Raw genomic sequence first — 15,037 nt, forward strand, 5'->3', positions numbered from 1 at the left:
GGGGGGGGGGGGGTGCTGGGGATTGAACCCAGGGCCTTGTGCATGTGAGGCCAGCACTCTACCAACTGAGCTATTTCCCCAGCCCATTTCATTCTTATTGTTGGGAAAGGAAATAACATTTTTTTTTTAGTTGCCTTCCAAGCTGCTAGATGACAATAAATATGACTTTTTCTTATGTAATGTCACCTAATCCTCACCTCAGCCCTATAAGGTTGATAATTTATATGCCACTTTTGGATGAGGAATATTTGATATTTGTCCAGAATTATGCAGTTGATATTTGAATCCTAGTGTCGCTCTTAGTAAAATCCTCACTCACTTGAAATGAGGCTGAGAATTGAATGGCAATCCAAGAGAAATAAGCTTTTCATTTGTTATTATTTCTGGTTTGATGGTATCTATTTTGCCATCATTAAAAGCACAAGGTTTGCTGATTTTATCTTTTCAAAACTCTGACCTCACTCTGCTTTAAAGAAGAATGAAATTATGGCACTTGTTGGTAAATGGATGGAGCTGGAGAATATTATGCTAAGTGAAATAAACCAATACCCCAAAACCAAGGCCAAATGTTTTCTCTGATATTTGAATGCTAATTTACAATAAGGGTGGGGGGATTTGGGAAGAATAGAGTTACTTTGGATTAGGCAAAGGGGAGTAAAAGGAGGGGAGGATATGGGGGTAGGAAGGATAGTAGAATGAATCTGACATTATTACCCTATGTATGTACATGAGATACACAACCAGTTTGATTCTATTCCATGTACAACCAGAAGAATGAGAAATTATACTCCATTTGTGTATGATGTGTCAAAATGGATTCTACTGTCATGTATAACTAATTAGTACAAATAAAAATATGTTTTTAAAAAGCATTGCATTTATTTCCATGGATTTCTGCTTTTTCAAGTTACCAGACTCCAGAAAATTGCCGACATTTCTCACTTTGAAATATTTTAGAAAGTTATTGTCCTGTTGAAGCATCAAGTTATTTATAACAATGACCCCTGTGGGTGAATGCTGAGCTTAAAATAGGCAAAATAAGCTGCATTTTTAGAAATGTGATCCATGATGAGGGTGAGGAAAAAATGCCAGTCAAGTCTCATTTCTTTTCTGTGAAAATTATTAAACTCAAAAGGACTTATACAAAGGGTCACTATTGTAGAAAAGATATCCGGATTTTAGCAAATTGTTGACAGAGCCTTCCAGAATCATAGCCCCATATTTGGAAAATAGAAGTTCTTATCACCTGAAGTTAAATGTCTTCCTCTAACCCTGACATCTTAACTCTGTCCTTACATTCATTGTCAATTTTCTTAAAAATAGCTGATATTTGTATTATCAGATTTTTTAGTGGTTTTCTCTTTGACCTATAGCAATTGAATTTTTGCCTCACAACTTTGTTACTAAGATGTCCCATAACCAAGGACCAAAGTTAGGCAAGTATTGTAGATTCTGTCCTGTGATCTCCCCAGAGGCCAGTAATTGACATTGGTGATGCACCCTTACTTTCCAAAGCTTTGTCTTTGACCTCCAAACCTTCCACTTCTGTGTCACCTGGATGACTACTAGTGATCCACCCTCTATATGGCTTCAACATACACAAGTTTTAGTTTCACAATTGAGTTAAATAACACCAGTTCTAATAACACGCTTCTCACATTTTAGTTACCACAGTATATAAACTGTGAATGACTGCAGAAAATACAAACTTTATCGTTAGCTCTTCTGTCCACAAATCATTACATAAACATAGATAGATCTCGTGGTTCCCAAAAGTCTGGGTGATTGGTCACTGAACATAGGTTATTCCATTCACACACAGACAGCAAAGCAGGTATCTGTGTTGCCTCCCTGTGTCCTGCTGATAAACTTGAGCACTATTTTACAAAAATAGACAATTGAAAGAGGACATTGGCCAACAGAGATGAAAGTGCAAGAAAAAAAATAAAACCCCCAAAGTGACAATAATACTGAGAGTGAAATTTGAATTAAATACAAATAAAGGTGTTACAGGAGAAATAGTTCAACATAGGTATGTTGACATGTGACTTCATGACGGATTTAGAGGCATAGTTGGCGGGACTTAGTGAAGATGAACATATTGACATAAATGAAGAAAGTGGTTGTCATGACAAGGGTGAAGATGTCCCCAAGAAAATGACATCAGAAAAATGTTTCATATTCAAAGAATATATATATATATATTTGGCATGGAAAACACATAGGGTAGTGTTGGAAGCTGATCTAACTTAGGAAGAACCTTGAAAATTTGCCAAGACTTGGAAAAGATGCTCCCTCTGTGTCCTATCACACAACTAGAAGAAGGCAAGCACTCTTGACAAAGAAACAAAACAATTTAATGTTTAATGCTTTAAATGTTTTAAATCACACTGTATTAAATAAATATTGGTTTTACTACTTTTTCATTTTCCTGTACATTTAGAAGTGATGGTAAAAGTTTTTAATGTTTTAACAGATATTTTTAAAGGTCATGGAACAACTGTAATTTCTTCTCATTGACTATGTCTAAGGTTGTTTTACACGGCTTCAGCTTGCTCACTGATCTTCGCAGTCCTGAGGTATCATGGAAAGCAAGGGCTGCCCGCATCGGGCACCTCCAAGTTAACACAGCTGTAATTTTATACATTATTTTAACCCCAAACCACCTCCTTCTTCTTGCTTTCTGGAGACCAGCTACAGGGAATGGGTCATAGCAAGTGGCCAATAAACACGTCCCTCCTTTGCTAGCTACTCCATGATTTAAACCACCATAGATTCCTCTGCCCTCACACTTGCTTCTAATTAGCCCCATGCCCTCACCCGTCTGTCTACTGAACTTGGCTTGAATCTGAACCTGCTCTCTATTGCCACTGTTTGGCTTTAAGTCCTTATTGCCACTCTCCTCCAATCGCTTTCTAATTGTTTTTCCATCCACCAATCTCTATTTGAATTATAGTACCCTGTTCACACAAATGTCAGAGTTATTGATCTAGAAAAAGAAATCTGTTCACATCAATCTACTTTGCAAAAACTGTTATTGACAGCCTGTTGTTCTTAATGAACTGAACTTCTTAATATTTCTAAGAGATCCCTTCACCCTCTGGACCTCCGTGTCTTTTGTTGCAATGACCCCTCCTTCCGGGCTATCTCCGCTTAAACTGTTAGGTCTATTGCAAGCGTTTCCTGTCTAAACAAAAGCCTTTCAGTGTCTCCAACTTTAGTTAGTGCTTTTTCTGTGTTTCCATAATGCTTTAGAATTCTATGGCAAGGGTAAAGAATATTACAACATATTTATTTATACACCCATATTTCCAAGTAAACTATAAATCTCTGGGGTTAGGACCTTGTCGTAGTCTAAGCTGCAGTGAAAAAAAAATGACTGCTATGATGATATCAATGTGGACAACATCCTTTCTAATTAAAGAGAGGAAATTTTCAATGGAGCAATAACAAGATAATAAATGCTGCATATGATCTTGGTGGGGTGAATAATTTTTTATAAAGATATACTAGAAAACTTTCAACTTAGGTGTGTATCTACTAAACTGATAATCAGTGATGGGCATCCTCTATGTGATGAATTTAGCTAAAGGGTGAAAGCACCTATCTAAAGTTATTGGTTAAAATCCAAAAGTTGAAAAAGCTTACTTTGGACATCAGTAATCAAAATCGATGAATTTAACTACAGATGTTTTTACAAAACAATTAAATATTGTGGTTACTACTAAAAGGCACACCTGATAATCACAATATTTAACACACCTGTTTAGAATCAGGTAAGCAGTTCCCCTTTCCATGGAAGATTCAGCAACATCACTGGCTGCAACCTCCTCTTCCAGAAAATTCTCCGCTGGGAACTTCTCTATGAACAAGGTCTGACCCAAGGCTTCTGCCCAGGGAGTGTCCCAGGACATGTTTATGTGGTATAGGCAAAGGAAAAGCAGAGGAACACATTCCTGTCTGTTTCTCAGAATATAAATCTGTCGCAGGAGTCCTCCAAAGACAGTTTGCCCAAGGAGTAATGAAGTGAGGGGAACTGTAGGTGACCAGGGAGGACACAGGAAACTCTACAATCATTCAATATGATTAGGGAATTAGCAAGGACCAAGGAGAAGTGGTGAGAAGAGGTGTGTAAATTTTCCCTGGCGTAAATGAGCCGTGGATCAGTGCATGTAGGGAAAGGAGTCAGCCATTCTTGGAAGCTGGCTTGGATTTTTCAAGTGATGCATTTTTGCATAAATCCAAGGGATTGGCTTTGAAGACAGCTTTGACAAAGAAGAGGGGAGTCAACAGACCTATGAAGGGTCCTGCCTGCAGATTGGCTGGGAGCAAATGTGAAGCTGCCTCCCAAGCCACTGGTTGGAGGAGCAGGAGCAGGGATTGACTTGGTGGCAGGATTTGCATTCTCTCAGTACCCTCCAGGAACCCAGGATCCTCTCACCATGTGTGACACACTAACCTTTATGTCATGGAGTTTCTTCCCTGGGACAAAATCACCAAAAATATCATTGGCTATATTGACAATATTAATAGGAACACTTGGAGAAAAGTTTTGGTTTTTTTTTTTTTAGAAAGAAAGAGAATTTTTATTTATTTATTTAGTTTTTTGGCAGACACAACATCTTTGTTTGTATGTGGTGCTGAGGATCGAACCCCGGCTGCACGCATGCTAGGCGAGCGCGCTACCGCTTGAGCCACATCCCCAGCCCCAAGTTTTGTTTGTTTGTAAAGTGTTTTCATGTGTATTTTTCTCACTGGAGTTCCATGATAATCCAGAAAAGTAACAGGAAGATATGATCTGCAGTGGCCCTAAAACTTACAATTTGTTCTTAGCTAGGCTAGTGGTGGTGCACACCTGTAATCCCAGCAACTCTGAAGACTGAGGTAGGAGGATGGCAAGTTCAAGGCCAGCCATAGCAATTTAGTAATACCCTGCCTCAAAATAAAATTTAAAAAGAGACCTGGGAATGTAGCTTGCCTCTAGAGCTTGTAGGTGATGTGTGTGTGTGTCCAGGCCTAGGTAAATTATATCCCAACATGGCAGAAAAATCTAAACATATAATTTATCATACTATCATGCTTAAAAAATTTCAAGAATATTTGATGTGGGTAAGTTATATGCTTATTTAAAAAAATGATTTCAAGAAACTTTATACTACCAGAGTTTTTTGAGTCTTGATTAATGTCAGAATATTACCTACTGTTAAATAGGTGGTTTGTTGGCATTTGGAAAATTGTATTGTGACATCTGGTCATCCTCACAGGTTCACTAGGACCACATCACACCAAAAAACAAAAAAACTCATTTCCTCTTCATTCAGAAATGAAGGTACAGGGACAGTTGCATCTCCAGCAGTTAGAGGATTCTAATTTCAGGAAAGCATTGGATAGAGCATTTTGAGCCATCCTTGTATGTAAGAGACAAACTGCTAAATGTCAGCTGATGTGATACTAAAGAGAAGTCTGGAAGCAGGAGATGGGGCTGTCAATTATCTTAATGAATAATAAAAAGGGCTGCCTGTGAAATTGGGGACTCTAACTCCTGCCTCAGTTAAAATATACTTTTCCAAACATTTCTTCTGGAGGACACTTCATGGCAGAAGAAAGGGAACTTCTATACCTGGGAATGTGCAGGTGTGGCACATATGTTTCTGAGGTTTGCTAAACTTGGAAACAGAAACCTGGTTGCTCCTAGTCTTTTGTTTTGCTGGAGAAATAGCCCCATTTCCTCCACCCTTTCTTCAACATCACATCAGCATATACCCAGCCCCCTACATAGATCAAACAGAGCTCTAGCTCTCTCTCCCATAACTGTAAGAGCATTACTAGACCCAAAGATTCAGGCCTTTAACCTAGGACTAGCTTTCTTTATGCTTTCCCCTCCTCACATACCCCATATTTAATCTATTAAAGAGACCTGCCCATTCTCCAGAATATACCCTGGACCACTTAACTTTCTGTTGTCTTGAGGACCACAGTCCTAGTCTAAGACACTATGTTAGTTTGCTTGGGTTTTGAAAACAAAGGACCACAGATTGGGTGGTTTAAACAACAGAAATGTGTTGTCTCACAATTCTGGAGGCCATAAGTTTTCAAGGTCAAGGTGCTTACAGGGTTGATCTTGCCCAAGCCTTTGCTCCTTGGCTGGTAGACGGCTGCCTTCTCCCTGGGTCTCACATGGTCTTCTCTCTGTACATGAACACATCCAAATTTCTTTCTTTCTTTTTTTTTTCTTTTTTTTGAAGGATACCTTTCATATTGGATTAGGGCTCCCCTTATGACTTCAAGAATGTGGGGGGCCAAGAGCCACCATCTTTTCTTGCTCTGACTACATCAGCAATCACCTTCATTTTCTTTAAGTAGGCTTCCCCCACGGTCTCCAAGCGTCTTCCACACAACAACCAGTTATTTTTCTGAAGTGCAAATTGTAGAGTATGATTCCTCTGCTAAAAATACTACCAAAGCAATCAGAATAAAACTCACCCGAGGGTACGTGGGTCTGATGGGATCTCTCCCTTACCCCTCTTTCCAACATCACCTCCCACTTAGCGGTCATTCTCCATCAGCTCTCCTGGCCCTCTGTTGGTCAAGTTTGTTCTCAGGAATTTTGGCTTTCCTACTGACTATCTACAAAAATCCTTTCTGGAAGAAGACAACGTCATCATTGTTCTTAGAATTTTTTTCCCACACCAATTTTTTTTTTAGTTGTTTTTTATCTGTTGTCTATTTTTTCTTTCACTATTCAGGTTTCAACTTATTTTTCTTCTCCTTTAGTGGCTTCTCTCCATTCTCTAGTTAAAACAACGATTCTATTTCCATTTCCTTCGAGCACCTGATCCACCTTTACTCTGTTCATCTTACTTCTACAAATCTGAGCGTATCACGTTTACTCATATACGTGCTTATTGTCTGCCTCATGCTATTGAATGACAGTACCTGAGGCCAGGAACCTGCTTGTCTCATGTCCTCTGCTCCTATGTTTGATGCAGCTCCTGCCAGGGTGGACACCAGTCCATAATTGCTCACTCACTGATTATAGAGACTCAAGAAATCTGTTTACTGCCCCTCAGCATTTTAGTAAAATTAATTACTATAAGACTTTTTTCTTCCTCCTATAAATTCACATGCTTCCTGGCATAAGCTACATATATGCCTTGGGGGCTAAATAAATTCCCTTTACAAAAGGATAGAGAACTAGGTTTGATCGGAAGTGGCAAGTAGATTTCTTGTGTATCAACACTCAGGCATTTGGAAGTAGCTGAGAAGGTTTTGGAGGCTCTACCTGTGTTGCCTGTGAGTGATGTGATTGATTAGCAATGTCTGTCATTGGCACAGTGTGGGAAAGCATGGGCTTGGGTGCCAAAAGCCTGCTGCTTATAAATCAAATACCATCCACACCAAACATTAAGGTACCACGAGTTTGTCTAATATTCAGTCTTTAACGGTGCTTCAGGCAAAAAATTTTGCAAGTATAGATTCATATAACATATAATTCATTTTAAATAATGCTAGTTGGGAATGAAACTTTGAGACAACTTGATATACCCAGCCCCCTACATAGATCAATAGGCATTCAGGATGAATGATCCAGAATTCAAAAATATTTCCAAAAATAGTTTTTCCAACTTTTCTAGTCATCCCACTTATATTTTCTATCATTACTTGGCTCTCTCTTCACCAAGTGAACTCAGAAAACACACCTAAAGACCATTTTGTACTTAAAAGACCCCAAATCACCTTTAAACTTAAGCACATACTCTCTTGTTCCGTTTTTAATGAAAATATAGTTTCTCCTTTTCATTCATGAATTCCAGAGTTGGCGCACATCCCCTGAGCTTCCATTTGTGGACACATTAAGGGTGTGGAGGTGAAAGAACATTGCGGAACTTTCTACAAGCTCCCTGTCCAATGGTGGAAAGAAATTACAGCATCCTGTGGTAACTTCTGTGCTTTGCTGGAGGTTACAGATACTGTTGAACTTGGAAACAGAAACCTGGTTGCTCCCTAGTCTTTTGTTTTGCAGGCGAAATAACCCCATTTCCTTCACCCTTTCTTCAACATCACATCAGCATAATTGCCTCCAACAGACCCCATGGCGGACTCCAGCCCTGATGATATTTAACCACACCGCTGGGCATATCCAGCCTGAGACACCGAGCCAACCACAGTCCCATGAGTTCTGACCAAGCCTAAGTATTTTTGCCAAAAGAAATTCCTAAGACTGATTGAATGCTCAAATCTCAAGGCAGCCCTTCAGGATCTTTTGCCACTGAAGATTATATTTGGAGACCAATCAGCAAAATGTAGAATGAGATTATCCTGTTGGTGGTTTGGATAAGGAAAAGCACATTCCTTACTCTGTAGATGAAAGTTGAGAAAACAGTTGAGTGGGGTGTTCCCATTCTGGAATTCTCTGGATCCTGTAATTAGGGATACCTGGGACTTTTGGAATGTTAGACACCAGTTAACAGATGCAAACATTTTATGTAGTGGGGGAAACCTCCCACATTCTTCTAATTATTTAGCAGAGCATGGCTCTCAGTCTCAGTTTTCTGAGCATGATCATCAAAAGGTATTCAAGAAAGTCACTTTCTATCCTTTTATGTGCTTAGAGCATTCGTTGATGGGGGTGCGCTATCTAGTGACAAGACGACAGCTGGCTTTCAGTTTCCAAGGATCAGGGTGGAAGCAACGTAATCTGGGCCTCCTGATCAAAACAACCAGGTCTCTCATTTCTGAAAAATCAAGGGAGTCTTTCCAAAGGCAAAACCTATTGGTATCCTGCATCTGTGAATTTGCCTAAACGGGCGGTAGTACAAGTTTCCACATTTGGGGATGACATTCTTGAGTGATGTCTTAAAAAAAAAAAAAAATCAAACATCAAATCAATAAATAAATGCTTAAAACTATCTATTGGAATGTACAGGCCTATGTATGTTAATATATTCTTTATGCTTGATCCTTTATACCCCATTTCTCTTGTTATTCATATGTGGACGATGTTCCTATGTGTGTGTGTTTGCACATACGTGCACATTTGAATTTACATATATAAAATAAAAATGCATTTGAATATGGAGGAAAATGCATTTGCATTAGCAAATCAGTAAAATGGCCAGGGTTGGTCCTTTGCATTACTCTGGGTTCCCTCTCTGTGGCCTGCATCTATTCCCTGTCCTTAACTGAGAACCTGTTAGGAGCATATTTTAGGATTCCTGCCATGACAGAATGTTCGTGTACCCATAAAATTTGCATCTGAAACCTACCTCCCAAGGTGATAGAATCTGGAGGTAGAACCTTTGAAATTACCAGGTTATGGGAGTAAAGCCCTCATGAATAGGATTAATGCCCTTATAAGAGAAACCCCAGCGAGCTCCTCCCACCAGGTGAGGAGGCAAGAAAGCACCTTCTCCAATCAGGAAGCAGCTCTCACCGGACAACAATTCTGCCTGCACCTTGCTCCTGGACTTCACAGCCTCCAGAACTGCAAGGAATAAATTCCATCGTTTAGAAATCACCCGGTCAGTGGCATTTTGTTGTAGCAGCCAGAATGGAGTAAGACAGTTCCCATGGGAATATTATTTTATCCAGTCATTATGTCTGCCTCCTACAAGCAAGAAAACAGAGATGAGGTGAGAAGCCAAGTTCATCCTAGAGGTTGAAGTGTGTGCAGGAAAATATGTGTATAGTGATAGCATTGGGTGTAAGGGCACTGGCCTCATCCTGTGCAGGATCTTTGCACATGCTGTTTCTTTGGCCCATGCTGATGCTCCATCTCCAGTTTTTCCTGGTGCTTCTTCTCATTTCTTTGTCTTAACCGTCAGTAGTCAGAGACACCCTCCGTGATCATAATATTCAGATTCCCTCGTTGATTCTGCTGTTTTCTCAAAACTCTTCTCGTAGTTGATAAGTATATTATGGTTGTATTTGGTCCTGGGACCACTGTTTATGTGTTTCTCTCCCATGAGAAGGTAAGTTCCAGGTGCCCAGGGTCCTGCCTCTCATCACCCATCACAGAATGTTTACTGCCTCTGTGCCCCACCACACTGCCTCCAGCAGCCCCGGTGCTCTGTCACTGCTGCCCTAATGGTCCTGTTCCTGTGTTCTTGGTGGTGTAGTCTGCAGTCTGTTGGGTATTGCTGCTCAGTATGAGATGCTCTGATTAAAAAAAAAAAAGAGAGAGACCCTGGCTGAACTGTGCTTGAGGAATTGTGGTTTTATTCACTTACTTGTTTTATGTCTTCGTCACGCATCAGCCCAGTGCAGCACAGAAAAGACTCTAACATAAACGTATGATTTCTGTCTTCAGTAAGTCCAGGGGCTAGTAGGGGTGATGGACAGTGAACCAACGAAAGACTCAAATAGAGGCAACCACAAGGTAACATATGTCCTTGGAGGATGTGCCCTAGCCCAGCCCATGTGGAGACAGGAAATGTTCCTGAGCAGGGGTGCTGGGGATAACCTTAAAGGACCCATAGGAGTTAGGTAAAGTGGTGGCCTGGAGAGAGAAATGCAGAAGGATCTAGACAAGGGAGCTCCAGGTTGTGCAGGGGAAGCAGGGTGGCTCAGGAGCTCAGTGGGTTTGGAGGGTACATTATATAAGTACAAGGTAAAAGACAAGTGGGACCTGGGCGATGGGTGTTTTATGAGATTGTCTAAACAATTTACAATCCATCCTAATCACTATGGGTGGTCATAGAAAGATTTGAACCAGAGAGAGAGAGAGAGAGAGAGAGGTGATCAGATTTGGTTTTTTAAAAGATCACTCTGGTTACAGGGCAGACAGGTCACCAAGGGCTAAGTCCAGGGCTCATTCATTTAGTCATCCATCTATCCATGCAAAAATCTTATTTAGTACCTACCATGTAACAGGCATTGCCTTAGGCACTGGGAATGAACAACGGTGAGAAAAACAGTCCCCAGGTCTTAAAAACACCTGCTGTAGCAGGAAAAAATAAAACCAGAAATAAATAGGAATCATAAATAATGATAAAGGCTATGAAGGGGGCGGGGCATGTTACAGCATCCAGGGAACTACAAGGAGGTAGCAAAGCTAGGGAGGTGAAATTAATAGAACTGGAAGGTATTTGGAGTGGGAGATGGGAGATCAAATGGAAGGGGAGAAAGACAAATGGGGACTGGTCCAGGTGTGTGGCTGGAGCATACCAGGGGATTGTCATCATTGTGACCCCAAACACAGAAAAGCAGACTGAGCTTGCCATATATACAAAGTCCTTCTCTTGCAGACTTTCTCATTTGATTCTTATAACATCCTTGCTTGAGATCCCCTATCAAGTGCCTCGTATCGTCAGGTTCTTCTGTATCAGTCTTTATAATAATCAGATGAAACAGAAGCTCTTAACATATCAAGGTTCAGAGAGGCTAAGTTACTCGATTGGAGCTTGGGTTTGCGTCTACGTCTGCTGCTCTCCAGAATGAGTAGCTTGTAGCACCCAGCAGGATGTTTGGGATACCCATGTGCTGCCCTCCCACATTCTCATTTCATTAGCCCTCTTAGTGCCTTTACTCAGAAAGTCACCCTCTGTGTTGACACCTGATTGGTGAACACGGGTGAGCCTCAGCTGTCAGCCCTCAAAGGGCATCAATTGAGCAGAAGCCTAAGTCCTCCTCGAGCGAATAGGACTTGCTAACAATGAAATGCTAAAAGGGAGATGAAAACCAACTGTCTACCAACTCCCAGGCCAACTGACACTCTAGCTGGCCAATCAGAAGTCCCCAAGGCTCCAGCAGGATAAAGAATGGTTGCTTGCAGATAACAATAGCCTCCCAGATGAGCCTCAGCGCTGCCTATCTGCTCATCGCCGTTCATCTTCTGGCCATTCCTCCGCCATGTTATTCTCAGTTCACAGCTAAGGAAAACCCAGCAGAGACAAATGGTGATCTTGGTAACTCCATGGTTTGTAGGTCACTAGGCAGGCAGAACTGGAATGCAAACCTTCCTGCATCCCTCACTCTACTGGAAATGAGGTGAAAAGGCGAAGGAACTAGGAGAGTGTGGCTGGGAAAGGAGGACCGTGAGGCTTTCAGGTGCCTCCTCTCTGCGGCAGAATTAGAACCTCAGAGCAGAATTAGGCTTCAGTCAGCAAACAGTGGCCCTGCCGAGTGCCAGGCTGGCCCTGTGCTGGGTACAGGGACACTTGGAACAAAGATGCCATCCTTCATCTCTTGTAGCTCACAGTCTGGAGGGACAGGTGATAGGTGAAAGGACAGGTGGCAGGTGAACTAAAGCTTCTCAGACAAGCCCCAAGTGCTTAGTGCCACAGCACATGAAGGAGAGCAAGAAGAAACTCTGATTACTACTGACCAGAGTTACCAGAACACTGGGATAGACGATCTCTTTTAAATAGGGCTCTTAAAAAATAGGGTGGGGGAGGACAGGGGACAGGGACAGCTGGAACAAGGCCACTGAAGCATGCCACCGAACAGGGTATCTGGAAGGAGTGAGTGACAGGGATGATTAGCAGGTGGGTTCATCTCCAAGAAATGCAGCAACGACCCTGAAAATGTAGCCTGAAGTCAGACTGTGGGGGGCCTTGCACATCAGGCTTCCTGAAGGAAGAAGCGTCTTGCTTTAGGCAAAGTTAAAAGAGGAACATCTAGATTTACACAAAGATATTCACTGTGGACCACAGCTCTTAAAGATGTTCCTGATAAAACAATTGTTGTTGTAACTCAGGATTTGCTACCAGACTTTAAAAATACTCCCAGCTCCCATCTATCGCAAAGAACTTCTGTGGCTCTCTGGATGTACCCAAGCCCCAATTACTATGCTTTTAACCCAAGTCTGAGATGGAAACTGTCCCAAAGTGATTTGAAAGTATCCCCCACCCACAGAGGTCCGCCAGCTTAGTGAGGTGACAACTGGGTCAGGTGGAGAGGGAAACTTGGGGAATCTGATTCCACAGGAATTGCCCTGGGAACCCCAGCCCTATTTGGCGTTAGCTAGATGTTAGGGAGTAAAATGAATGATACCCTAACATTTCCCTTTTGATGACTATCTTGCCCTGTGTATTTATGGAGAAACGAGCACTAACATGTTTTGGCATTTTTTCAAATATTTTACTCTTGATTGCAAAAAAAAAAAAAAAAAATATTGTGACAAGCCTCTTAACTGCTTATTTAACATCCTTAGACAGAATGGAGGTTTTTAGAATTATTATTTTTTATCATTCTCCTCCAACCCAATCCTGTAGTGTTTTTCAAACAGTTAAGAAAAGACAATTGCTGGTCTTTAAATTGAAGTGTGTGCAAGAATGTCTTGGGAGAAACAGCATTTAAGAGGTGAAAGATTACCATATACTTAAGTGTTTGAGACCATCCATCTTTTAAGGCAGAAGTCTTTAATCAGGACCAGTGATTACAGGCATAATGGCAAGATAAAAATCATATGCATTCTAGCATTTAAAAAAAATTCTCTGCCTTAAGTCACTAATGGTAGCTTAGATTATTAGCACAGAGATCATTTTGGGGCTTTAATGGGTCCTTCTTGTAGCTCTCTCTGGCAGGCCTTGGGCGCTGGGCTTACCTTTGTGATTTCACCTTTGGTCTGAGTCTGACTGTGTCTCTGCAGGCACTTGGATTTGGAAGCATTCACCAAATTAATTATTAGAAGCGGCTGTTACTAAGACATGACATGCTGGTTGTTTTGAAGATAACCTATTGGTGACCAAGGTCAGAAGCTGAAGCAAAGTGGGTTAAACTGGTAGCTAAAACCTGCTTCTCTTCCAGGGTCAAGGAGATTGCTGCTTTCAGATGTGTGCATCTCGTTTTAGCTTCTGTGCTTCTTCACTGTTTATAAAAGCATTTTTGCACATTGTTGGTGTTTATTTATCCAATGAGCATTTGTTCAGAGGCTGTAATGTTCCGGCTCTAGATGCTGATGAAGCATAAGTGAACAAGAGAGTCAGAACCCCTTCCTATGAAGCTGAGTGAGGTCAATCATTCAGTCATTTTTGTTCCCACATTCGACCAATCACTTATGGCATGTTAATGCCTTGGATCCCGGTGCTGGGTCCATAGCAGGGCAGAGTCTCTGCTCTCTGCTCTCAGGCCGCTTGCATTCCCAAAAGAGGTACTGAAAACTAACTTTAAGTCAAATGGTCATGAAAGCTAAGGATAGAAGAATAAAATTGGGGATACATAGATTCTTAATTAAATGATCGTATTTCTTATCTCCTCTGAAGACATTAACAAACCCTTTTTAGGATGTGGATAACAAGGCCCAGGATGCATACAGTATGCCCAGGCACTTAGTGGCCCACAGATGTCAAACCCACCCTGGTCCTCTTTATTTCTGGACTGAAGTTTTGGTGTTTTTTTCTGTTTGTTTTGTACCAGGGATTGAACTCAGGGGTGTTTAACTACTGAGCCACATCCCTGCTCTTTTAAAAATTTTTTTTTTTTTAAATTTTGAGATAGGTTCTCACTCAGTTGCTTGGGGCCTTGTTATGTTGCTGGGGCTGGTCTTGAACTTATGATCCTCCTTCCTCAGCCTAAAGAATCTTTGGCATTACAGGCCTGCACCATTACATCCAGTTTGAGCCTGAAGTTCTTCCACACAGAGGTACCACCTTTTACAACATTTGGCTCCCTTTCTATGACTTCTACCCAAATGAGGGGAGGTTCTTGTGTGCTTTCTCAGGTTTAAAGACCATCTCCTACCTTATAGTAATTTTTCCAGACTTTGAATCCATTTCAAGGTTTTTAAAATCTTTTTTCTAGAAAGGATGACTTTAAAGTGTTACTTTAAGGTGTCATTTCTTTTTATTTTATTTTATTTTTTTTATTGTTGGCTGTTCAGAACATTACATAATTCTTGATATATCATATTTCACACTTTGATTCAAGTGGGTTATGAGCTCCATTTTTACCCCAAATAGAGATTGCAGAATCACATCAGTTACACATCCATTGATTTACATATTGCCACACTAGTGTCTGTTGTGTTCTGCTGCCTTTCCTATCCTCTACTATCCCCCCTCCCCTCCCCTCCCCTCGCCTCTTCTCTCTCTGCCCC

Source organism: Marmota marmota, unplaced genomic scaffold, assembly GCF_001458135.2.
Source record: "Marmota marmota marmota unplaced genomic scaffold, marMar, whole genome shotgun sequence".
In the NCBI taxonomy this organism is placed as follows: Eukaryota; Metazoa; Chordata; class Mammalia; order Rodentia; family Sciuridae; genus Marmota; species Marmota marmota.